Source organism: Stenella coeruleoalba (assembly GCF_951394435.1).
Source record: "Stenella coeruleoalba genome assembly, chromosome: 1".
NCBI lineage: Eukaryota > Metazoa > Chordata > Mammalia > Artiodactyla > Delphinidae > Stenella > Stenella coeruleoalba.
This window is the reverse complement of record NC_137169.1, coordinates 78,336,054-78,362,719: the sequence shown is the minus strand read 5'-3', so window position 1 is coordinate 78,362,719 and position 26,666 is coordinate 78,336,054. Positions and strand designations below refer to the sequence as shown.

At 41.2% G+C, this 26,666-nt stretch overlaps 1 protein-coding gene across 2 annotated transcripts in view; it reads right to left on the bottom strand.

The window, feature by feature from the left end:
• Positions 1–26,666, bottom strand: part of LRRC8B (leucine rich repeat containing 8 VRAC subunit B) — a 74,231-nt gene that overhangs the window by 29,018 nt on the left and 18,547 nt on the right. Inside the window, exons 2-3 of one of the 2 annotated variants that reach the window (XM_079904310.1) lie at positions 10,264–10,372; positions 5,273–5,328 (exon numbers count right to left, since the gene is read on the bottom strand). The gene's annotated coding sequence lies outside the window, so the exon portion shown is untranslated. The remainder of the gene's footprint in view (positions 1–5,272; positions 5,329–10,263; positions 10,373–26,666) is intronic. The other variant, XM_079904311.1, reaches the window with a different exon arrangement.

The following is a 26,666-nucleotide window of genomic DNA, read 5'->3' as shown; positions in this document are numbered from 1 at the left end:
CATATAGATGGGAAGGATTTGGCTAACTATTCTGCATATTCCAAACCTTAATAGCTTAAAATAGTTTTATTTCTTGTGATTCTGTGGGTGGTTCTTTTATTTCCTGGTGTTGGCTGGCACAAAGATGGCTGGAAGGTCCAAAATGTCCTCATTCATCAGGTTGGTAGTTGGTGCTGACTGCTGGCTGGTACTTTGTGTGAGACTTCTTGTGGCTGTTTGAGTGTCCTCGCATAGCTTGGTGGTTGGGTTCTAAAATAGTGCATTCCAAGCAAAGAGATAAAACCTGCAGTTCTTTTATGGGATAGCTCTCAAAGCTACACGGTGTCATGTCCACTATATTCTGTTGGTCAGAGGAGTCAGGTACCAGCCCAGATTCAAGGAGGCAAATGCCTCCTCTCAGTGGGAAAAGTGGCAAAGAATGTGCAGCCGTGCTTAATCCACTGCAGTCTACTCTCTGCCCACAAATGATTCACATTCCTCCCACATGAAAGCCTCACCCTCTGCCAAGTCCCCCAGAAGTTTTATTCTGCTACGGCATCAAGTTCAGGCTTGAAGTCTAGGATCTTGTCCTCTAAATCATGTCCAGGATGCTATGGGACAACACCCTTAAGATTCTTAGAAGCCTTTCTATCTAGCTGAGAAGACGCACTGCCTTAAATCTTTTTGAAGTCCTAATACAGGGTCCTATACCTGTGCCCTGGCTTTTATTTGCACCTTAAGACCAAGTTTTACTGCACTAGTGCCACTCTGGATCTGATCTTTCAACCTGAGGCCATTTCTTACTTTGAAAGAAACAGTTTTATTCACGACCCCAGAAAATTCTGGATTGGAAATATGTCCTCTAAAGTCTACTTAAAATCTGAACCATTTCTTCTACAATTAATCTCTCTCTTACAATACTTTGGTCATAAGTGGTTTAAAAAAGTCAACTGGTACTTCCAATATGGGAAATCTAAGCTAGATCCACAAATCAGTTAGGTTCATTTTTTATCTTCCATGTTACTGTGTCAATCTTGTTAATTTTTTTGTCAATACATAACAAAGGTACCGTTTTATATCCTCCAATAGCAATTTCCTCACTGCTCTTCGAGCCACCATTAAGAATCTTCTTTTTTTAAAACTTTTATTTATTTATTTATTTATGGCTGCGTTGGGTCTTCATTGCTGCGTGCAGCCTTTCTCTAGTTGCGGTGAGTGGGGGCTACTCTTCATTGCAGTGCACAGGTTTCTCTTTGCAGTGGCTTCTCTTATTTTGGAGCACAGGCTCTAGGCACACGGGCTTCAGTAGTTGTGGCACGCGGGCTCAGTAGTTGTGGCTCACGGGCTCTAGAGCACAGGCTCAGTAGTTGTGGCGCACGGGCTTAGTTGCTCCACGGCATGTGGGATCATCCCAGACCAGGGCTCGAACCCGTGTTCCCTGCATTGGCAGGTGGATTCTTAACCATTGCGCCACCAGGGAAGTCCAATAATCTTCTTACTTCCCCTTCAGGTTCACTGCTACCTGGCCTCAAAGCCAATGCCAGATGTTTTCTTGTGGCAACACCTTCCTTCTAGGTACCAATTTTTGTTTTGGTTCCTTACTGCTATGTAACAAACCATCCCCAAACTTAGCAGCTGAAATAACCATTCATCATTTCTGATGAATCTGTGGGATAATGAGGCAGTTCTGTTTCACATGGTGTTGGCTGGAACGCTGTGATGGCTAGAAGGTCCAAAATGCCTCAGTCACAGGGCTGGCATTTTGGCTGGCTGCTGGTCTGGAGCTCAGCTTGAGCTAATGACCAGGGGCTTTGCCACTCCTCCACATGGCTGTTTAGGCTGCCTTGGAGCAAGGTGACTAAGTTCTAAGTAGGAACGTTACAAGCACACAAAAGCAGAAGCTACAAATCTCCTCAAGGTCCAGCCTTAGAAATTACTCCACACCATTTCTTCCTTTTGATGGGGAGAAAAGGAAACAGATCCAGCCCAGATTCAAAAGGAAGGGAAATAGACTCCATCTCTTGATGGGAAAAATCACAAAGTATTTGCAGCCATCTTTAATCCACTATAGGAAGTTGAGAGCATTTAAGTAGTAGATGGTGCCACAGAAATGAATTAATTCTTTGAAAGCATTTAGTGAGTGAAGAATAGAATCTCTCTCCCCTTTATAACATATCAGATGAGGAAGGACTATCAGACAAGGAACAGTAAAGGGGGATAGAATAGCAGGGTCAGTGAGGTGAAAAAGCAGCACAGTGTTTCTGGAGCACAGAAGTCAAAGGGTTTGACATCATAGTCAAAACAGAGAAACCAAAGGAGAATAGTGATGTAACTATCATTCTGCAGCTTCTAACACAAAGCCGTAGAGTGGAAATGGATCTGTGAAACAATCAAATAATATGCTAAATATTAGAAAAATTACCCATATCATCTGAAGTCCCAGGAGAAAGTTACTGAATACGACAATTAAGAGCATGTGAACAGCTCTAGAAATCCTAATTAATCGGAGTTGTTGAACTTTAAGGAACATTGTTTCACTATTCCTTGTTTCTGATGGTTACGAAATACATCGTGCATTTAATTTAGATGGTAATTGTGTTTTTAGAAAAAGACCTCTCAATTCTTTGATGCTTTAAGTAAGCTACCAAATTATCTAGAATACATTTAAAATGAAGAGAAGCTGCAGTCCCATTACTGTAATATTAACACTAGAGCATAAGCCACCAGTGGCTACATAATTCCTAGAATGTGTAAACAGACAGCAATCTCAAACCCTTCTCCGCCATCTTCATTGTTTATAAAACCGTTTTCCTGACCCCCTCCCATCACCCCAGAGTCGCAAGCCATAAAGTCGAGCCAAACCCAGTCCCTGTGCAGTCCCTGGGGCATCACACCTGCTCTCCTTTCAAATGACTAGCTGATAGCACTGATCATCAGCCCATTTGCTTCTACAGTAATTCTTCCATAGGTGACCTACCTTTCACAGGAGCAGAATCATATGGACTATTTAACCCAAGAAGAAACCGCAGAGATCAGAGTCTAACTCTTCACAAATAAGGAAACTAAATTTCAAAGATGTTCAAGCAGCTTCTCTAGGGTCACAGGGTAGTAGAACATGGGCTCAAGGCCACCTTGCCTAATTTGAAAAGAACTGGGAGGCTGAAAGCATTGCTTCTGGTCACCTACCCTAAGTAATAATAGGCCAAATAAAACAGGGTTTTGGAACATGAAGTTGCAAAAATAGTCCAGAACATTTCTGTGTTATAATTTTTTAAAACTATAAATCAAAATGAGATTTTTTTTTAGCTCTGGGACACACAAACCAGTGTATTCTAGAAATACTTAAACATATGATTAAGCCACTAGTCTTAACCCTTTCTCTAAAGTTAACATTTATATACATTCAATTATGGAGGTTAGGACTACAAAGGCATACCAAGGAAATATGAGGCCTTGTTTCTGCTTTCATGGGATTTACAATCCTATTGTGGAGAGAAGACATACATAGTTGAGAGTTAGCAGCACCATCTTACACTGTCATTTCAGTGCCAAAATGAGTGGGATGATGGCCAAAAGTAAGCAGTGCATTCGGTTCTACACAAACAAAATATCCAAAGAGAATGGGTGAAACATTACTGAGAATGGTAAAGCAGTACTTGTCAAACAAAGGTCAGGATTTAGTCTGTTCATGCAACAAATATTTAGAATGTTTACTATGTGCCAGGCAGAGTTCTAAGTGTTAGGGAAATATAGATGTGCAAGACACAAGATCCCTGCTCTCAGGGACCTTACTGCGTAGTAAGGAAAGAGAGAAAATCAAATCCACACACATGATAAAATCAGAAATGTTATGAAGAATACATAGCTACTTCAGACTGGGGAGTGAGGAAAGCCCTCTTTAGAGGGACTACCATTAGAACACAGATCTAAATGGAGCCTACCAGATGATGATACGGGGGAAGATCATTCCAGGGAGAAGGAGCAAGAAGCTTAGGATGCGTGCAGATCAGAAGGGAGGACACCTGGCTGGAATGTCAGAAGCCTGGGGAAAGTACAGTAACAGAGGGCCTGCAGTCAAGATAAAGAGTTTGGATAGTAAGTAGTATAGGAGTGGTGGAAGAGCCACTGAAGAGTCATAAGGAGAAAAGTAGCTGATCTGTTACTAGCTTTTAAGAATTCACAGTCAACTCAATGAATCAGCAGGGAAATGCGGATATACTCGAGAAGTCCAAGTATCTACCTTCATCTGTAAAAAGAATGGTGTTCAGAATACGGCAGGGGATAGATCTACTGTCCTCACCACTGCTTTACCTGGACTATATGTTCAGAGCTGGGTGACACAGCTTTAAGACATATGTCATATTCACAACACTGGAGAGCCATGCAATTTAATACAGTGTACAGATTAATCATTCATCATGTCAAAGTCAAAAGCTCTGCCACAGAGCTAATTCAAGATTAAACTTCCACAACTGTAAAAGATGAATGATGTTTGCAGGAAGCAACGGGATATAGAACTTGTTTATTTCTGACTTACCTACTCTAGGAAAGCATGGCCATGTTTTCATTACCGAAACATGGCAAACCAATTCTATACATTAAAAATGCTACCCTAGGGACTTCCCTGGTGGCGCAGTGGTTAAGAATCCGCCTGCCAATGCAGGGGACATGGGTTCGAGCCCTGGTCTGGGAAGATCCCACATGCCACGGAGCAAATAAGCCCGTGCACCACAACTACTGAGCCTGCATGCCACAACTACTGAAGCCCACGAGCCCAGAGCCCATGCTCCGCAACAAGGGACGCCACTGCAATGAGAAGCGTGCACCGCAACGAAGAGTAACCCCCGCCCGCCGCAACTAGAGGAAGCCCATGCGCAGCAATGAAGACCCAATGCAGCCAAATTAATTAATTAATTAATTTTTAAAAATGTTACCTTAAACAAAGATCAGAAAAATATAGACATGGAGTCATGGAGTCTAAGTCTCTCATAGACATTTATTATATTCCTTAGATCTTTAATGTTAAAAAATGACAAATATCAAACACGTACACATATCCTTTCCTACATACAAAACTAACAAAGGATAGGAAGATGACATTTTACCAAAATGTATACAGATTTAATTTTCTGTTTAATTGGTTTAAAAACATCAAAAGGACTTTACTCAAAACATCTGTAAGAATAGTAATCTCTTTTTACACACTAAGTATTCAGTACTTATTTGCCCCAAGCTACCAGTGTAATAGTAATTATCTTTACCATGTGTTCACAATTCAGAATATTAATCTTACCCTATGAATGCCTGGTCAACCGGAAACTCTGCAATTAGTTTCTATTTGAAAAATTCCTAAAGAGAAATCATAAACATATTGTTATATTTTATGCATCATAGGACTGCAAGACAATTTATCCACTTATGTGGTTCTAAAGTTTCAAACATCTATAATAACTTTATGAAACATATAAAAGATAACTTTTTTAAAAAGCCACTGCTGTTAAAGAGATGACTTTCTGACCTCTTACAAAAGGTGTCAACTAAAACCCAGGGAGACAAACAAAATCACTGTCACAAGCTACACATTCCCATCACCATGGCAATTTACAAGGCATAAAATATGACCTTTAAACTTTTAATGAAGAAAGAGGTAAGCATTATGAGGCACCACTCATTTTATAAATAAAAGATAGAAAAACTCATGGAAAATATCTACGCTTCTTACAGAAAATAGGGAAACATGGGGAAAAAACAACTTAATGTTTAGGATCGTTTTCCCCTTCCAGTTTTGTTTTTGTTTTTGCTGGCCTGCTAGTTTTACACAACTATGCCATTATAAAGTTCAGTGTTATGATATTGAGATCTCTTTTTGCCTCATCATTTCTCATAGGCTTTCTCGATGTTGTTGTAGTTTCTTGAAACATCATTTCTGAAGCATAGTAGTTCATACATGGCTATGTCATAGGTTACAAAATCATTTCCCTACTGAACCTTATGTTTTCCCTCTTTATTAGTAATAATGCTGTAAACATCTCTAACTCTGTTCATATGATTTCCTTTGCATAGACCTCCAAAAGTAAGAGTAATAGATCAAAGAGCATGAACAGTTTAAGGCTTCTGATATATAACATCAAATTACTTCCCAAGAGGATTATACTAATTTTCTCTCCTATAAACAATATGAGGAGGACTCTCACCAGATGTGGGAATCATCATTAAAAATAAAAGTCTTTGCTAATTCCACACATGAAAAGGATCTTGTTGCTTTATTGTGCATTTCTTTGAATTGGGTTGAATGCTTCCCAACATGTTTTAACAATGAGTTTCATTCCTCCTTTCTGTTTCACATTTACCTAAACCAGAGTAATATTTTGCTGAGAAGATATAAATGCAGAACTTAATGAACGCTCTCTCATAATGACAACTTGTCATCTCAGAGTGCAGCCATTGCTGCCAAGTAAAAAAACAAAATGTAGCTCAGTTTCTGTATCCAGCTTAAAATCACTCAAACTAATTTTAGAAACAACAGCAAACATTATCACCTTTCTTCCTCCCCAGCAGCGAACCAAAGTATAAGTTGCAAGAATGAAATGTGAAAGTACTAAATGGCAACGCTTCTAAGAATAGAAATAAACAGTCCATATTAGGCAAGATCAAAACAGGACTTGGACTGTCACAGTACTTGTGACAGACCCAGCTGCTGAGGAAGCATCAGTGGGCTCCCCAGCTAGCTATGCTGGGTGGGTGTTATAAAACCGGCTTTACCTACCCTCTGAAAAACATTTACTCTCCCCAGGGGCAAGACACAAGATGTGTATTTTCACTGAAAAATTCAATTCCAAGATAACCTAAAAAAATATATCCTGGAAGATTTGGAGATGACAAGCCTAGCACTGAGAGCTCCCTTTCTCAAATAAGAGCTCCTTTCAGAAGGTTCCCAGTGAGGGACACAGAAGGGAATGCTCCCAAGTGACTGTGGATTAAGGAGCAATAGGGGATAATCAGCTTTCTGATAGAAAAACAAAAGGCCAAAAGGCTTTTACTTTGAAAACTGAGAAGTCTGGGTGCTCTTATTTCCTTCTGGTCAGTGGAGACAGTGGAGACTGACAAAACAAACTCCTTTGTAGTAAAAGCAAAGGCCTACTATAAAATTTTAGAATCTGAGAAAGGCTTTCCATTTGGGAGAATTTGTCTTTCAGTGATAGATTCCTTTTTTATTTTTATTTTTATTTTTGCGGTACGCGGGCCTCTCGCTGTTGTGGCCTCTCCCGTTGCGGAGCACAGGCTCCAGATGCGCAGGCTCAGCGGTCATGGCTCAGGGGCCCAGCCACTCCGCGGCATGCGGGATCTTCCCGGACCGGGGCACGAACCCCTGTACCCTGCATCGGCAGGCGGACTCTCAACCACTGCGCCACCAGGGAAGCCCTAGATTCCTTTTAAGATTTAGCAAGAAGTCAAGAATCTTTGCAGATCAATATGGCAAGAATCCCTGCAATGTCACACTTATTCAACCTGCCTTGTGCAATTCCATAAGATTAAGGCTTTAGGTTGCGTAAAATTAAAGTATCCTATTTTCATCAATTTGAAAGGTTCAAACTCTGAATACCAGATTTACTTAAGAGAGGGACATTTCACTTCACCATCCGTCCCACCCTAGGATCACTCCATGAATCACCGCCATAAGCCACGCTGACCTCCACAGGCTGCGTTCACTGCTCTTCCATCTGCTTTCTTGGAATACTTTATCAATAGTTCTCTCACACTGTTTTATGACATGTAATAAGCTACTGCCTCAAGTTCCTTGAGGACTGGGGCAGAATCTTATTTACCTATATTCTCAGGATCTATCCCAGTATCTCTTTCCGAGGCTAGGTTAAGCGCCTCGATATTACGGCAGCTTCCCTGTACCAATTCATCAATGGGGTGTTGAAACATCTTTGGAAAGTTAGCTAAATTAAACTAAAATAGTATCTACCAGACTTTTCTCAGGGGTTGTTCAGAATGTGGTTGGAAGGAAAGACAAAGAGACTTCTGGTCAGTTGAGATCCTGGGAACTGGCAGAAGGGGGAACTAGAGGGGCTCTTTGGCTACCCTCCTCCCTCTCATACAGCTCCTGGCTTCTCTTCAAAATGTTGTGGGGCTTCCCTGGTGGCGCAGTGGTTGAGAGTCCGCCTGCCAATGCAGGGGACATGGGTTCGTGCCCCGGTCCGGGAAGATCCCACATGCCACGGAGCGGCTGGGCCTGTGAGCCATGGCCGCTGAGCCTGCGCGTCCGGAGCCTGGGCTCTGCAACGGGAGAGGCCACAAGAGTGAGAGGCCCGCGTACTGCAAAAAAAAAAAAAAAAAAAAACACAAAAAATGTTGTGAACAAATATTTAAAGAATAGCAGTCTGAAGTGACATCAAATCGTTAGCCTGCCCAGAGTGACAAGTTAATAGCCCACCTAGGGGGCTCCCATGTCTCAGTCCTGCCCCTGCGCTCATCGTGAATATTGAGTAAGCAATTATTGAGTGAACCAATAATACCAGATCAGGTTTCCCCACCCAGTTAGGAACCAAGGGTATGGAGGAGCAGGCCTGGCTCTCTGGAAGACCTGTGCACACATCTGCTGTACAGACACGGTGGGCCTGGAAGGGTGATAAGCAAAGCAGTGGGGACAGAGCCTCGGGCGTTGCCACCTGCTGAGATTCAGAGGCAGAGGCTAAGCCTTCACCCTTCAGAAAGAAAGGAGAAAATTTCATATGTGCCAGCTTACTCACCAAACATGACATCTCACAAGTCTGAATGCAGAAGCGCTGCCAAACCCAGCCTGACCGGCTACATTATAATGACAGTGAGTCAACGTGAATCAGTGACGGACCAACGCATAAATGCCACAGCAGTCTTAAATGACCTTAATATCATATCAAATTATGATTTCAAAATTCTTCTTTTGTACAAATTAACAGTATAATGCAACAGGAATAAAGCTGGGACCGGCAGAAGCGTCAAGATACCACCCAACAAGGATACTGTGTACCATGCTGTTCTGTGCCCATTTCTTGCCCAGTCCACCTTCCCCCAAGACCACAGGCTCTGGGAAGGTAAGGACTTTGTCACCCAGGGCCTGCCACATATGAGATGCTCCCTAAGTGTCGTAGTTCTGCAACCCTGTATGCTATTATCAAGCTAACAATATTTCAGGTACAGGGATGGTTTCAGTCTCATAAAACCAGTAACTTCTGATCGTGATCACTATAAGGAATGCTATATCTGCTCTACCACATTGCTAACCCAACGACAAAAATCAAATTGCCATGCATTGCAAATCAGACTAGTGTTTACATCAAGCTCATTTCTAACCACAAAACACAAAAGTTTAAGGTTCACCAAGTACTGAATGACCGTTAAACACAAAAGATGTTTAAAATAAACACTGCTACTCACTCAACCCCCTCCCCCCACCCCCAACAAGTAGTTATTCCGTACCTGGTGCTTCTTTGGCATCGAGGGAATGGTGAGTGCTCTACCATTTCTATTAAACTGCATCACAAATAGCTGGTCAGATGCCTCCCTGCCTCTCACTATGAGCTCTTAGAAGAGTTCAGTGTGCAAGACAGGAGCTAACACACAAGAAGTTCTCAGTAATTGTCTGTTGAATGGAGAAAGGTGGTGGGAGGTGGAAAGGGGAAAGCTACCATTTTACTGTGCACTTAGTGAGGTACATATTATGACCTCAACTCAACGGTAGGAAGGGTGAGGATGGGAGGAACTAAGAAGCTTGCTCAGGCTCAAGCTCACAAAGGAGAAGAATTCACACCATCTGCTACACCACCTCTCCAATAAGCTATGTTAAAAGGAGTTTTACATAGAATGTGACATCGCTTAAAAAAACACCGACAATATCTTTTAGAGAAACTGAAAGGCACAATCTAAAAATCAGATCTATATAGTTTCCCTGTTCATTACTCAGTATTCCATCTAGTGAAACAGAATCAGCAACTGCTCCCTCCATCCTGCTTGCCTCTATTAAGTAATGAAGATCAGCGTGAACAGGAGTGCATCCTACTGGCACAACCTCTTACAGAGAAACATTCACCCACCCCGTAACGACAAGAGGAATAACCCAAGTTTAATCTGTATTTAAATGATCTTTTCCATGGGTTTTCTTCCTGGCCTTCCTATTAAAATGTGGTTAAACTAAATTTATGCCACATCACCTAAATAGGACCTTCTTTCTGAATGACTTAATAAAGAAGTATCGCATGTCTTCAATCTGTTAGTTACTTTGTTAGGCTTAGTTCTTACCTGACACTCTTAGGAGGAAGGGAGTATAGCAGGATGGTTAAGATCAAGTTCTGACTGTGTCATTTACCATCTGCTTGATCTTAGGTAAACTCAGTATCAATTTTCTCATCTGTAAAATAGAGATAATAATGGAGTTGTTTCAAGAATTAAATGAGATAATTATAAATCTAATGTTTAGCACAGCAGGAGGTACAAAGTAAATGCTCAAAAATGACAATTTATTAACTGAGTAGTAGGTTTATTTAAAGTGAATTCTTTAAAGGTTGGCTTTAAATTATCCTGTAAAGAGAAACCAGACTGGATATTAGGGGGTTTGGTTTTCCACCCAAGCTAGAGATTTCCATGCCATGTTTTGCAATGTGTCACATGACTCCAGTTACTAGAAAGTGTTGTGCAATATAAATATAAATGTAATTTACCTCAATTATTTAATATATGACACACAGGGAAGACCAAGTATCGTGAAGCCAAAACAATACAAGGCGATGCAACATTTTTAAAAAGTTAACCTGTGCAAGTACCCTCTACTTTTTGATGCAATGCCTGTCTTCCCAATCAAGATTCATGCTGCAGACAAGTCCGATATAGCCAGTATCACCCAAGGCCATATTTTAAAATCTATAATCACAGATGCACAACAATGTGAACGTGCTTCATGCCACAGAACTGTACACTTCAAAATGGTTAAAATCGTAAATTTTATATTACATATATTTTACCACACAAAAAAAATCTATCATGTAAAACAGGAAGACTGTTCTGACTGCTTTAAAATGAACACAAATGGATTACACAAAATAAATATACAGTGGGCCCCCATGTACTAGAAAACATACCAACACATACAAATATTATTTTACTGTGTCCAATTTGCTTTGTCCATAATTCATAGGTTATTAGAATAAATACTAAATATTTCACTATCAATTTTTTTTACCTTTAATTGGAAGGATTTGGGTGGGGGAGATATGTTCTCACTAATTTGCCTAGAAAAGGTGTGGGTCTCTTTTATACTAGATAAACAGCCATATATGAAGCTAACACATTCAAATATCTTCTAGTGACTAGCTAGGTAAACACACACGAGATCTTTTTTTCCTCCTAAAATAACCACTGAAGCACCCACATGTTTACAGCAATCAATAATAACTTGAGATGAATTTGCAAAATATTTGATCCTCTTGTTAATCTTTTATTTAGAGGTCAATTCAGCAGAAAGCATCTAGGACAGCCTTACAGGGTGCGAGTTGGGGTGAGGGAGAGGTTGGTGGTAAGGCAGAGAGATTGTGGGTGTGTGTGTGTGTGTGTGTGTGTGTGTGTGTGTGTGTGTGTGTGTGTGTGTGTGTGTGTGTGTGTAAGTGGTTAGAGAAGAGCCAGCATAATCCTTTACCTTAGTCATAGCAGACATACTTATCAGGCACTTACACTAGTCAATCAATCAATCCCTGAGGCTTTCACAATAACACGTATTTTTGTAGGACTGCCTTGTTACTTCCTTGGTCTCTGGATTATGTGTGGTAGAAATGTCCATTCAAGGCACGAGTGAATAAAGGTAGTGATCCATATCAAATGAGAGACAATTTAATAGCAATAGCTGCTCTGCCTCTCTGTAGGGCTATACTGAAGAAGGATGAGGGAATGTAGTAATGAAACAGGATGTTTAAATGAAGGAAAGTAACCATCACCATGGCACACAGAAGACGACTATGAGGCATCACACCCTAACAGAAAGAACCCTGACTAAGTGTCAGGAGACCCGATTTCTACTCTCTACTTTACATCTAACTGACAGTATAGTGTTGGGCAAGTCATCTCACATCATCTGACCTGACTTCCCTCACTTGTCGTGTTCGAGAGACAGACAAATGATAGCTGGACCCTCCACTTCCTGCAATCCACTATCCCGCGAGTTGATTAATTGCTGCTGGAGCTAAGGGAGACCCAATCTGAAGAAACTCCTACGGAGTGGTGCGAATCAAGAAGGGCTTTGAAAGAAGAAGGTGACAGCACCAGGAAAAGCATTAACCCGAAGATGGCTGCTGCATGTTTCCTTAGAAAGAGAGCACACTGAATGATCTGCAATTGGAAACTAATAAATTGGGCTTGCCAAAAAGAGTAAAAGTGGGTCATAGCAAGAAAAGAAGGTCATCAGGTCAAGCATATGAGGAAAGCATTGATTTTAATTGAAGGGAAAAAGATAAGAGGGAACCTTGGAAGGGTCCTAATACTACCATCTCTCAGGCAGCGGGATTCGCCAGGATTCAGTCACTGACCAGTAGTTTCTCTGCTCATGCACATGCTCTCCTGGGATGACATCCTCTATTCTTAAGAATTATCCAGGGCTTCCCTGGTGGCGCAGTGGTTAAGAATCTGACTGGCAATGCAGGGGACATGGGTTCAAGCCCTGGTCCGGGAAGATCCCACATGCCTCGGAGCAACTAAGTCCATGCGCCACAACTACCGAGCCTGCGCTCTAGAGCTCGCAAGCCACAATTACTGAAGCCCTCACACCTAGAGCCCGTGCTCTGCAACAAGAGAAGCACTGCAATGAGAATCCTGTGCACCCCAACGAAGAGTAGGCCCCGCTCCCTGCAACTAGAGTAAGCCCATGCGCGGCAACGAAGACCCAACGCAGCCAAAAATAAATAAATTTAACAAAAAAGAAGATAAAGGAATTATCCACCACCTCCCTGTAGATGATTCCCCAAAATTATATGACAAGCCCAGCTCCCTGATCCTAAACTGCAGAATCATCTCCCCGCTATCTTCCCAGCTATACACTGAGATGTGTAGAAAACAAACTCAGCATGTCCCAAACTGAACCTGCCATTTCTTCTCACACCCACACCAAACCTGCTCTTCCTGAGTGCCTGAGTATTGGAAGCAACATTAACACTGAGAGCTGAATGATGTTGAAGGTTGACAGCAACATCAAGAGCTCAGGCACCTAACCCCAAACCTTCTTTTCCTCTATTTTCTGAAATCAATTGGTTCTTTTCTTAAACTACTCCCTTCTTTTGCATCCCTGCTACCACTGCCTTGGGTGGAGGCTGCCTCATCTTTGAGGAAGACAGCTGAAATATTCTCCTCTCTTCCCTTCCTTCGTCCCATTTCCATGTTGCAGCCAGAGAGCTCTTTCTAAAACACATCACCTCCTGATGTGGTTATTTGTTATTATAAGGACAATGTCTCAGGGAGGTGGTGGGGGGCAGCAGCTGGCACTGGAACACGACGGAAACGAGTGCTATCCAGCTTCTCTTGTGGTTTTATTAGCTCTTGCTATTTCCTTCCCAGGAATGCTAGTGTCTGACCGCAAAAGGCTGGGCAAACTGGACATATTCTGTGATCACTCACTTGAGGACAGCTGGAATAGGAAGAACCACATGGCCACATGGCTCACCCTGGGCACGCACACAACCTCACAAGTTGGATATGGCTGCCTTTAACTTCAGCTCATGCTGCCCGCGTCATGGATTCTGATACAGTTTGGACTACTGCTGTGAGAGGAAGGAATTTTTAAAGCCTCTGGCTCTGTTTTCATCTACATGTTACTGGTGTCTATGCTCCCAGAGATCAGGCATTTTTACAGAAGTTTTATTCTGCTTCCTGGACAGCAGCAGTCATTGCTAGGGCAGTCAATTCTGGAAGCATAGAGCCGTGATCACTCCTCCTGCTGAGATGTTGCTCTGTGGATGTCCTGGAGCTGCTTTAGGTAACTGCAAACTGCCCACTTTTTATTTATCTTCATATCTTTTGTTCCCCTAACTCTCCACTCCCCCCACAAGTGAGGGTAAGAGGTAGGGGCTGGTTTTCTCTGCTCCCGGTGTGGAAAATATGCACTGGAACGATTCCCAGGCCCGTCTCCACCGCCATCTGCATGGGCTAAAGCAAACCACTCGCCCAAGTCCAGACCGCCATGTCCTCGACTTCAAAACGTGTCCAATCATACTGGCCCTAAGCTGACAGTAGTGGTAAAAGAAATACTGTGGAAGCATTCTGAAATCATTAAAGGTGCACATAAATGTAAAGGGGAACTCATTAGAGAAAACCTTTTTTTTTTTTTTTTTGCCAGTAATTTTAGAAGAGGATGTTTTTGGCCTTGGGGCATTATCCTAAACTGAAACAAAACAACCCATGGGGGACTCCCTGGTGGCGCAGCGATTGCGAGTCCGCCTGCCAATGCAGGGGACACGGGTTCGTGCCCCGGTCCGGGAGGATCCCACATGCCGCGGAGCGGCTGGGCCCGTGAGCCATGGCCGCTGGGCCTGCGCGTCCGGAGCCTGTGCTCCGCAACGGGAGAGGCCACAACAGTGAGAGGCCCGCGTACCGCAAAACAAAACAAAACAAAACAAAAAACAAAACAAAGAAAAACAACCCATGAAGTGAGTCTTATTTACACCATCTTGGTTCCAAGGAAACAAAACGGCAAGTGTTACAAGGTCACTGACACCCCCTCACACTTAAGTCCTACTACAAAGTCAGAAAGAATTTTTTTAAAAGGCACAGGGGTCCAGGTAGAAATATGTGACCAAAACACAAAACTGGCAGTAGTCTCCTCACTGTGAGAAGATAATAACGCGAGCAGAAAGTTCTTCTCCAAATCCACCTTGCAATGATGGACTGAAAATGGACCATTCACACTATCAACTAGGGATTTAAAAAAGAAAGAAAAAAACAACACCTGCAAGCTCTGGCTCACAGTGCCAATGAACTGCAGCCATGCCTGTCTGCCCAACCCAGAGAAGACTTTGAAAACATCACGGTCAGCCAAGACTGCTTATCTCTTGCAGCTCCTATTTTCGCTGGAAGAAGGTGTGGGAAGTAAAGGATTGAGCAAGAGAATTAAGAGAGAAATAGGTCAGTTTCGAAAAAACCAGCTCTTGTGTCATCGGTGTTTCAGGTAAAAAGTCCACTTTCACCTCGGTGTTAAATCAGTGCTTCACGTTTGCAACTTGGTTAATGGCTGCTGGTGGTCAAAAACATTGGTTTTCATTTGCTCCTCTGCTGGAGCAGAAAAATGTCTGGTCTCCATTTAGGATAAACATAGTGAGTTGTCTCTTTTTCCGACATTACCTTCTCTGACACCACCTGGGTGTCCTGCGATGCAATCCTATCCTGATACTTAAGTTAGTGCAAGATTCCACAGGTCTAAGTGCTCAGTCCCACAAGACTGCCCCCACTTTAGATGCCAGTCTCAAGTCCCAGTTACTCAGATTACCCACACTTTTGTTCAACTTAATTACAAATTCAGGGGCTCCCACAACCCCCTCCTCAAGGTTGATAATTCACTAGAATGACTCACAGAACTCAGAAAACACTTTAGGTTTACAGGTTTATTGTAAAGGATACAACTCTGCACCCGTCAAACGGAAGAGATGCACAGGGAAAGGTATTTGGTGGTGTGTGTGGGGAGGGTGAGTGGTGGGTGTGGAGCTTTCATGCGCCGTCTGAGTACGCCACCCTCCCAGAACCTCGATATGTTCATTCACCTGGAAGCTCCCACACTCTGTCATTTAGGGGTGTTTCTGGAGGTTTCATTACATAGGCATCATTGATTAAATCACAGGCCATTGGAGACTGAAAATCTCTAGCCCTTCCCCCGTCCTCAGAGGTCAGGGGGTAGACTGAAAGTTCTAACCCTCTAGTCACCTGGCTGGTCCCTCTGGCAACCAGTCCTCATCCTGAAGCTCCCTAGGGGCCCATCCAGAGTCACCCCATTAGCATAAAGCCAGGTAGGGCTGAGAGGGGCTCATCATGAGTAATAAAAGATGCTCGTGCCAGGAAATTCCAAGGGTGTTAGGAGCTCTGTGCCAGAAACTGAGGGCAAAGACCAAATATATATGTATTTCTTATTATACCACTCATAGACTCCCACTGCATGAGAATAGTCTTACAGGAGGGCTAATTCTTATTCAAACTAGCTGCAATTTGCAACAGTGCCAAGCAGTCCACTTAGAAGGCCAAGCTCACCTGCAAGGGCCAAATAGAGCAGGCAGTCATTTAAGCCACGGATGTCCTGAGTTAATGACTTAGAGAAGTTACTTCTTAAGGGACCCCTTCTCTGACCAGGCCCTTCACAATGTGTTCTTTTAGTTCTCTATTCCTTGTTTTCACAGCACTTAGCACACACCTTCGTGTAATTGTTCGATTAAGGTTTACTTCTCTCCCACTAAAGTATAAGCTCTATACTTTAGAGACATATACATGTCTCATGCTCATCATTGTATCCCCAGGGCTTAGTAGGCAGAAGCTGCTAGTAAATATTAAATGAACATTAAAAGAATTAAAATTAGAACCCCCTCCCCCCCCTTGCTTGGAGCAAAGACCAGAACAACTTCCTATAGTGACCACAGTATCTTATCTTCAAATCACCTAATTCCACAAGACATGCAAAGGCCCCTGAATCCTTTAGGAGATAAAGTCTCTATTCCAGCCCTATCAAAAAGAGAAAAGAGATTTAGCTTAGCCATGGCCTTACGAATAATTTGAGGCAGCTCTGGGGATACTGAAGTGATAAGAGTAAGGTCAGCCTTCTAAAAGAACCCACAAAGAACTAATAGGAATCAGGTAGATTGTCCACATTCCAAAGAAGGTGAGTGGTAGGGTTTCTGCACATTGGGTTGGCCTTGGGCTTTAGAATTCAGAGGACTCTGCAGCTTCACTTGGTGTTAGCAAAGAAGAGAAGCCATGTTCTCTCTGGAACTGTGATGGCTTCCCAGGAAACAAAAGCCACATTCCCAGTCTGGAAGTTTAACACATGACTTCTAAACGAGGGTGGGGCTTGGTGTGGCTCAGGGACAAATCCAGCTGCACAGCCTGCATCCTCTCCTGTCAGTGACCGAGTTTTCTCCTTTGTGCACAGCAAATGAATCTACGGTTATTTCTTAGCAACAGACTTGAAGGTAGAAGGATTGCAGCAAGAAAGCTAATGGTGTCTTTTCTTCCTGTCTCCATTTTTTTCCCCCAACCCCTACACAAGAAATAACATTTTTCTATTTACATTTGACAACATCTTGTGTTTCCATTGTGGGAAGTCTTATTCACTGAAGGAAGGCAACAACTTAGTCACTGTTAGTTGAACAGAGATAGAAATGAAGAGGGCCCTATGTGCCACCAACTTGTGTCATGGCCAGAGATGGGGTACCGAGAGAGTATAGGAGGACTGTCACATCTTGCATCCACTAAGTGTCCTCAACAATCATGACCTAGCTTCTGCTGGGTGCGAAGCATCATCATCCCAGATTTTGAAAGGGACAGAAAGGTGTCAAACTCAAACATGAACTTCAAAAAGATCTTATGCTTTGGTAAATAAAGCGTGAATACAAGAAAGATCAAACAAATGGATTACACAGTTATGTTTTAAGGCAATATATGCCAAAGAAATAATAGTCATTGCACAGGTGTTACGAGTTGGACCAAGAAAAATGCATAGGATTTATATAAATGGAAGGTGAAGGGATGAGGGGTAGAAGGGAGGATTAATATTTTTTGTGAAGGAATGAGGAACAAATAAAGAAGGTAGGAGGAAGCCAGGGTGAATTTAAGGAGTTAGTGAAGAGACATGTGTGGGTGGAATGGAAGTTTTGAGACAGTAATAATGGAGATAAGAGTGGAAAGTAGATTTGGGTCAAATGAAGTCTAGAATGTCAGGCTAAGAAGTTTTCAAGACACAGCTCAGCCCTTAGCATATAACAGGCACCTGAGAAATAACTGTTTTGAAATAAAAATATCACTTGTTGAATTAACAGTCATATATTTTTATGAGAGCAGAAAGGAATTTAGATTTGATCATACAAGCAGTAGGGAATCACTGATGGTATCTGAGCAGAGGAATGATGGAAAAAAATACATGTAAGGACATATTAGTGTATATTAGGGAAATTAATTTGTAAGCATCAGGAAGAATTCATTGGAAGGGATTTGAGAATGAGAGCAGGAAGCCTAATTCTATATATAGAATTATATAGAATATAGAATATAGAATATAGAACATATAGAATATAGAATATATTCTATATAGAATATATAGAATATAGAATATATTCTATATAGAATATATAGAATATAGAATTCTATATAGAATATATAGAATATATATATAGAATTAGGGTATATATCAGATCACCTTGTGAAATAAAACATAAAGGACTTCATAATTAAAATATCAAGTAGAAAAGTAGTTATGCTTAAAAAAATTACGCTTTCAGATTAGCCAGTAAAATGATGCAACTGGACAAAACAATTAGATTTTGAGGGAGCAGACTTTTCCTAAAAGTCTTAATTGATGTTTTCAAAAGAGAAGTGGATTTGATTAGGTTTTCTACACTAGATGGTACTTGAAAACTTTGGTAGAAATTAGATGCATTGGGATAAAAATATCAGTTTTAGAATTAGTAGCCAAATATTTCATGCAATGTTATAACACATAAGAACAGTCATTTAAAACACACACACACACACACACACACACACACACACACACACAATGGTGCCTGATACACTAGTGGCCATGTTAGATACACCCTATGCAAGCCATCAGCCCAAGAGTATACCGGGCCTTTCTTTTGGAAAAATCATTAGGCATTATGTCACTCACCATCCAATCAAATCTCTGTTTAAAATCAAGTTACAGTTACTCTAATTATGGGCCTACATTTCACTTGATTCACAGCTGGTGCCTAATCAAACAGTTCTGTAGGCTTCAACACAAGGTAACTTAATTAAATTCAGTGGAAAAAGTTTTTTTTTTTCCCCTTAAGTTTTCTTTGAGCAACTGACTTACCAATTTAGGTATCAGAAATCTTATTTCTATAAAAATTACTACATGAACTAAATCTAAATCAAACCAAAATGCATCTATTAAAAAACAATACTCATGTCTCATAAACACTTTGTTTAAATATTTCCCAGCAACAACCTTGTGTGGACAAACCGGGAAGTGAAACCAAATATGATCATATTGTGAAAGCAGAGTAAAATGAAAGAGTACATTTGGAATTAGCTGAAGCACTATTAAGATTTCATTTAAAAACTCATCCCTTGGAAACATCAATTTAATTAAAGCAGTAATAAGAGGAATTGCAAAAGCAGAAGTCTTCATTTTGTTGTCTGGCCATTTCCCTCAATGCGAATGCCTTTTCCTGTGGCCAGGTTGGCTCATCTGAAATGCTAGCGCTTACCTGGTGAATGCAGAACAGGGTTAAGCTATCATTTTCATGCTACTAAGTCAGCCCTGCAACAAAACAATCACAGTCTTTAATGACTTACTTTGGAGAAATGTACCTTTTGCTTCTAAGGTAACAAGCAAATCCCACTTCTCCTAATTGTTTTGCTGGGATTACTGTCATTTCCTGTATTTTACTTTAAATTATAAACTCCTTAAAAACAGGAACCATATTTTACAGTTGGATTAGATTGTTTTTTAACTGAGTATGAAGACTCAGTGACCCAGACATAGCAAGAGTTATAAATATATAACGATTATTCTTATTATTATTCTTATTCTTATTGTTCAAGGATAGTGTCATCAAACAAGACTCGTCACAGTTCATATTTTCCTTCTAGTCAGAATCATAAATCCCTGCACTCCACCACCATATCCCTCATTCCTAGAAGGATGCCTGGGGAAGAGGCAGCTAGAAGATACCTGTGCAAAAACAGAATGAAGTCTCACTATTATTTTTTATTCTTATTTTTGATTTTAAGCAGGATTTGAGTAAGCTTAATATGAGAAATAATGCAATATTTGTACGGGTATTTCTTAGCAATCTAAATAAGGTAGTTCCTAAACTACTTATGACTTCAGCAAGTAATCAGGTACCCCCTGTCAGACACTGCACAAACACAACGCAAATGCGAACATCAGTGCTACTCTGCAAACAAAGCAGACACACTGCTGCTACACACGAGGATGAAATTTAAAGGGAAAAAAACCTATGTAAGTAGTGACATCCATTGGCATGTACATGTGCCTGTATAAACACGTGTGTGTGCATAATAGTATACATAATCATGCGGGTAGGGAATTCGATAAACATTTGCTAGCCTACTCTGTGCAAGAAGTGTATTACTCCTAAGAAGATGAGGCAATATTGCCATCGCGTAAACAGATTGAAGAGACTGCCTCTGGGTCTAACGAGCTCGGCTATGAACCCATAAGTCAGTATGGAGGCAGGCCAGCTGCCTAGGCCGTCTCCTTCCCTCTGCTCACCTCCTTTTCTCCTGGTTACCCTCTCACTCCCTGTACTTTCACTCTAGTGCCTGATACTTTATGCTTGTAATTACTGGATTCTCTTGACGGGGGAGAATTTGTTGAACATTTGCTGTGGTGTGGGCTAAATAGGACAAGAAGGAATGACAGTCACTAAATGACAATTTATTTTACTTCTGCATTTCACCTCATATCTACCCTTAAAATACTCAAAGTTAGGGAGACGGGAAACATACACAAAATGAATAGGGAACAGGAATACATATAATCAAGAATTAAACAGCATAGTTGAGACAACAGTGAGATACCTCTGCATAATGCTTTCAAGTTTATGGAGCATTTTTTTCCCATAAGTCATTTAAATCACTCACCTGACTTTACGATAAGGATACCAGCTCAGAGAGAAAAAAATAAGCTGCCTATGTCAGATGTCTGGTGAACAAGAGCTTGATCCCATAACTGACACCAAATGTCGTGTTGTTCTCACCATCAGAAGCTGCCTCTCACAAAGCCCAACAATTATAGTTCAGGGAATGGAGAAAGCAGCACAGCTGATGTACGTCTGAGCCTTTCGGGATATGCAGGAGCTAGATCAGGAAGGGCAAGAGCAGGGAGTCTTGAGTGGGGAAGAGCAATGAGGCAGCAGGTCCCACTGGGGAGGGAATCTTCATAGCCAGAGATGACTTCACAAATAAGTGAGGCACTTAGGACAGTTAGGACTTAAGATTCCAGAATGAAGAGTATGGCTTGACCTGACTCACAAAAGAGAACCATTATAGATTCTAAAACAGAATGCAAGCAATGTTTTAGGAGAAGTAACCTAGTGGGGCATGGGAGATACACTGGGGCAGGAGAAGGGAGGGGAGGCAGAATGGAGGCAAGGGTACCAGGTAGGATCCTACTGCAGTAATTCAATAACTGAGTAGTCAGGGCCTGAACAGGGGAGTGTCAGTGAAAATGACAGGAGTGAATTTAAGTAGCAGTAACAGAAAAAATCGGACACTATTGGCTGATGGGAGAGATGAGGAAAGGAAATAGGAATAAAGTTGGGTGAAAGGCTTGATCATAAAGTGTGAGTTAATATTCCAATATTCATTGGAAGATCAATGAGCAATCTGGTGAATTTGCTCTTTCACTATGAATCAAGGATAATTTACTAACATAATTAAGGTTTTATACCTTTATTAGGGATTTGGTGTAGCTAAGTTTTGACCAAGTACTGCTCTTGGGAGTGAACCCCATGGAAAAGTTGAAGAAGGTGAGGTAAAAAGGCCATTTAGGTTCAGATCATAAAGAGACTTGGGTACCATGCTATGGAATCCATGAAGGTTTTTATACAAGGAAGTGAAATGATCTGGTCAGTGTCAAATTTCAAATTTAGAAGTTTAGTATTTGCTGCTTTGATAGCAGCATGGAGGGTTCATTAGAAGGGGGAATGTACGATATAAGTTAAGAGACCAGATCAATAGTCCAAGGGATAAAAACAAGAAAGAAGGCTTGAACTAAGATGTGACTAAGCATGAGGAGAAGGGGGGATAAAAGCAAATACTTTTAAGCACTTTTAAGTACCATCATTCTTTAGTACTTTCAAGCAGGTACTCTGCTAAATAGTTTATGGGCATGGATTCTAGAGTTACTCAGGTGTTGATCAGGACTGGTGGCAGACTAGATATTAAGCCAAGGCTGAAGGACAAAAGACCACCCTGGTTTTGGCCACAAGGTCAATGGTGAAAATTGGTCAGTGGAGGCTGATGAATGTGGTTTTTAAAAACACTGAGTTTGCAGTACCTGTGGGTCATTTAGGTGGTGAGGTCTAGTAGGCAGCTGGAAATAAACTGGAGCCTGGGGAGAGGAGAACATATGTGTTTGTTAGACTGTTCGTTTTTGCTGCTGACCTTGGCCAATGTTGGATTTCAAGGCTTGCACTTGGTAATTTGGAATAGAGAAGTAAACGTAGACTGAGTCCATCTCCTGCATAAAGGAGTTAGTTCACTTAATACTTGCCTTTGTGAATATTTCTATTTAAAGATGAGACAATTTAATTTTTTATGAAGGCAATCAAGTTGACTAAAACATGTCTATATGTTATAAAACACACACACACACACACACACACACACACATCTCTTTGTGTGGCTTCTACTTGTCTGCCCAACTGGAGGTAAATAGGACTCGAAGATTTTTTTTTTCCACTACGCGGGCCTCTCGCTGTTGTGGCCTCTCCCGTTGCGGAGCACAGGCTCTGGACGCGCAGGCTCAGCGGTCATGGCTCACAGGCCCAGCCGCTCCGCGGCATGTGGGATCCTCCCGGACCGAGACACGAACCCGTGTCCCCTGCATCGGCAGGCGGACTCTCAACCACTGCACCACCAGGGAAGCCCAGGACTGGAAGATTTTAAATAACTTCCAGGCTCCCTGTTGTAGGTGCTCACTACCATCCTGATCATGAATGGCCAACTCTCTAACAAAATGTGTAAGGGCATATTTTTCATTGTACTTCAGTGTAAAAAAGCTGCTCTCCCATGCTAGTTAAACTTCATTTTGTGCTTTAAACCTGCTGGTTGGTTGTAGGAACAGTGAATATATTTAGCTCATCAACAGAGTTAATAGAAACAGGAAGGAATTTCAGATGTGGTATGTTTTGTATTTTTATAAATATCAATCTTTCCTTTGCTAGCTTTGTTAGAATTGGGAAATGTATCCTTGGGGAATCTAATTCTGAAGAATACTTCTTGTTTTGTTCTTCTCTATGTAATTTATCTCTGTTTAATGTACTATATAATTATTTTGTCTATTTTCTGTGTCTAGGCGGTAAGCTCCAAGAGCACAGACCTTTTATCTGTAAGGTTCAATGATGTATCCCCAGCTTTTAACGCAGATAATAGGAGCTCAATAAATAACTGCTGAGTGAATAAATCACAGTCCTGTGATTACTGTACTTCAAGAACTTGACGTGTTTTTCCTTAGCAATCATGACTCAATCTCCATGTTCTAACTTCTTCTTGAACCATGCTTTCTATTTACATACTCCAGAGAAATTCTTTTAGGACCTGTATCATGGTGGGATCCTGCAGGGCATTGAAGGTTATTGGTACAAAGAAATGAACATGGGGAAAACTGTAGCCAAGTGTCAAAACCTCCTAGGTTCTCCAGGTGATTCCTCTGCGTAGTTCTGTCTTATAAGGAAGAGTTATGATTCTTCTACCCTCCTACCCTGACTTCTGGTTTCCTGATCTCAATTCCTGTTTTCAGCATCTGCTTCAAGCTAGACTTCCCTTTGGTATTCTGACCCCAGCTTACCTGAGTTTGACATCTGTTATTTTCATTGCTTGACATTTTGATTTTGTGGGGGGGGGGGGGCGGGGGGGTTAAACCTAGAGAATGGTCTAAGCCTGTATTTCTTACACAGCCTAGAAACTCACATAACTTAAAATTATAAGATATTATAGACTACTTTCCCCTCAAGGTTCTTATTGCCCTTCCCTGTCCCCCTTATAAATCTAATAATTTCCGCACCACTCTGTCTGATGGGCTAATCACCGTGACCACTTGCATTCCTTATTCTATATAAATTTTTTTTCTGGTCAATTACATTTGGTAAGTAGGAATTATTATACAATCAAAGACACGAAGAAAACCACTACCATTCTCCAGATGCATATTACGAATGAAATTTAGAAGGACTTCAAACTTAGAAAAAAAGAGATGTGTTCTAAGCTACAAATTTATGCTACAAACTATCCATTTGATGTCTAGATATATACTAGAAAAAATACTGTACTTCTGCACTTTTTTGTGAGATGTAGTCAGTATACAACCTAGGCTATGTGCTTTAAGTCATTGGATTGGGTCTAATTTAATTCATAGGCCAACAATTCCAAACGCATCAATTCTACCAGCAAGCCAATGTTTAGAAAGGCTCTCTTCATCTGCAGAGAAGACAATTCACTTGACAGCACTCCTTTCTTGAGAAATGACTCAAATCAGTTAGACTGAAAATAAATCTAGAGGGTACACAGCTGTCATACAGCCCAAAGTAGTCCTCTGAGCAATAACTTGATTCATTTTTCCCTAACTGTACAACTGGTTCTGCAAACAGGATTGCAATCCAACAATGCATTTTTGCCCCACTGTGAAGAGAGAGCTTTTCAGTGCCCGTGTTGGATTCCTTTATACTTACAGGTATGGTAAACTGCACATAGTGATTCCTTGATTTTATTTAATGAGAAACAGACATTTAAGCTCAATGATCTATGTCAACCAGTTACAAATAAGGTCTCTAAAATTAGACAATAATATTTTATCAATGTTAGCATCAAAGTCTGAGGGACAGACAGGTACCAGATTGCCTCCTGGGTATAGGCAACTTATTTATTTATATTGTAACATTCCTTCATTATTAACTTTTTATTATGGAAAATTTAAAACATACACAAAAGTAGAGAGAGTAGTAGTATAATGAAGCCCATGTGCCCATCACTCTGATACAACAGTCCTGATACCCACTCTAACTGGATTATTTGAAACAATTTCTAGACATTATATTTTATCTGGCTTATTTCAGTATGCATCTCCAAAAGGTAAAGAGTTTAAAAAATATAACCACAATATCATAATCATACCCAGTAGTGTGCTGATAGGTATTTTACAACCAGTTCTCTGGCCAGGGGGGCGGGGAGGGAGGAGGGGGATGGCCCTGATTTGTAGTCTTTGCCAATTTCCGTGGGGTTGATAATAAACGTGCAGCACACATTCAGTACCTCGACTATGCAGACATTAGCTATAAATAACCTTAAGAGCACAGATAACAGCAAATTATAGAAAAATTAGTAGGAAGTGATAAATTTTGGGTGTTACTTTTATTTTAATACTTCAAGTTTGTGTAATTTTTTAATGCTTGTGTTTAACAACTGGCTTGCAAAATTCCTGAAAACATAACAATCGTCTCTCGTCAACTCTAGCATACCACTGAATCACATCCAAATAATTAATAATTCCTTAATATTACCAACTATCCAAATTTCTCTCCTATTTTTCCTCAGCAATAGAGAAACATTTTAAGCAGGAAGGAAGAGGGAACTTTGCTTCAGAAAGCTACAGCAAAGAGTTAGGCTTTCTAAACGGTTGGGTGCTTCTGTGTGTAACTGTCTGCTGTTAAAGGCTGTTTCCAGGTGGTTAAATTAGGTGCCGTCATGCATATGTGCCTCTATATTACTGGGCAATCAGCAGTGTTTTTATTTCGCTTTTACTGCCCATTCTCAGGCACACGAGAGAGAGAGTTTAAAAAGGAGTAGAGAAGGAACTTGGCAGATGGGAAAATAAGTCCTTTCCAGGTAAACAACCATAAAATGATGGAGTGTTCTACAAGAAAGATTCCTAAGATGTGACACCTTCTGTCACACCACTGTTGAAACTCAGTTTGTAAAAGCCCTCTTTAAATGTGCCTTCCAGAACTGAATACGTCATGTCAGGTGTGGTGGCGGCTAAGACACCCCCTAAGTGGGTCTGCTGTCATCCCTGATGAGGATGCCAGGCTGCACTGTGACCCCACCTTCAGCTCATAGTCAAGTCCAACTTAAGTCTCGTAAATGAACTAGTGTCTACCGGCACTCACCCAGACTCCAGAGTGTACATTCATGAACTCCCTCCCACCACCAAATGCGTTTCCAAACTATCTTTCCAACATCATTTCCCACTGCGCCTTTGAACAAACCCTTTATTCCAGATAGGCCAGCCTACCCACCGTCCAAAAATATTACGTACCATTTTTATATTTTAAACTTTTTATTATGAAAACTCCCTAATACAAAAGTATAAATAATAGTATAAGGAAGCCCCATGTACCCTTCACTCAGCTTCAACAATTATCAACTCATATCACACCCATGCCCAGGATTACTTTGAAGCAAATCCTGGACGTATCATTTCACAATTATTTCAGTACTGCATACATTCTGTCCCGTACGTCTCTGCTCAGATATTTCCCTTCCACCCCCTTCACCTTTCCAAATTCTATCTCATCCTGCCAGGCTCAGTTTGGGTCTCACTTCCTACATTGTTTCCACTGAACTTGTCACTTAGTTATATGTCTCCTTGGGCATCTCTCTTATTGCTGTCCTGCTGTTCTGTACCTCCTAAGCTGTATACTCACAATGTCATTAGCCTGGAAAGCAGGAAACTGCTCTCACTACAC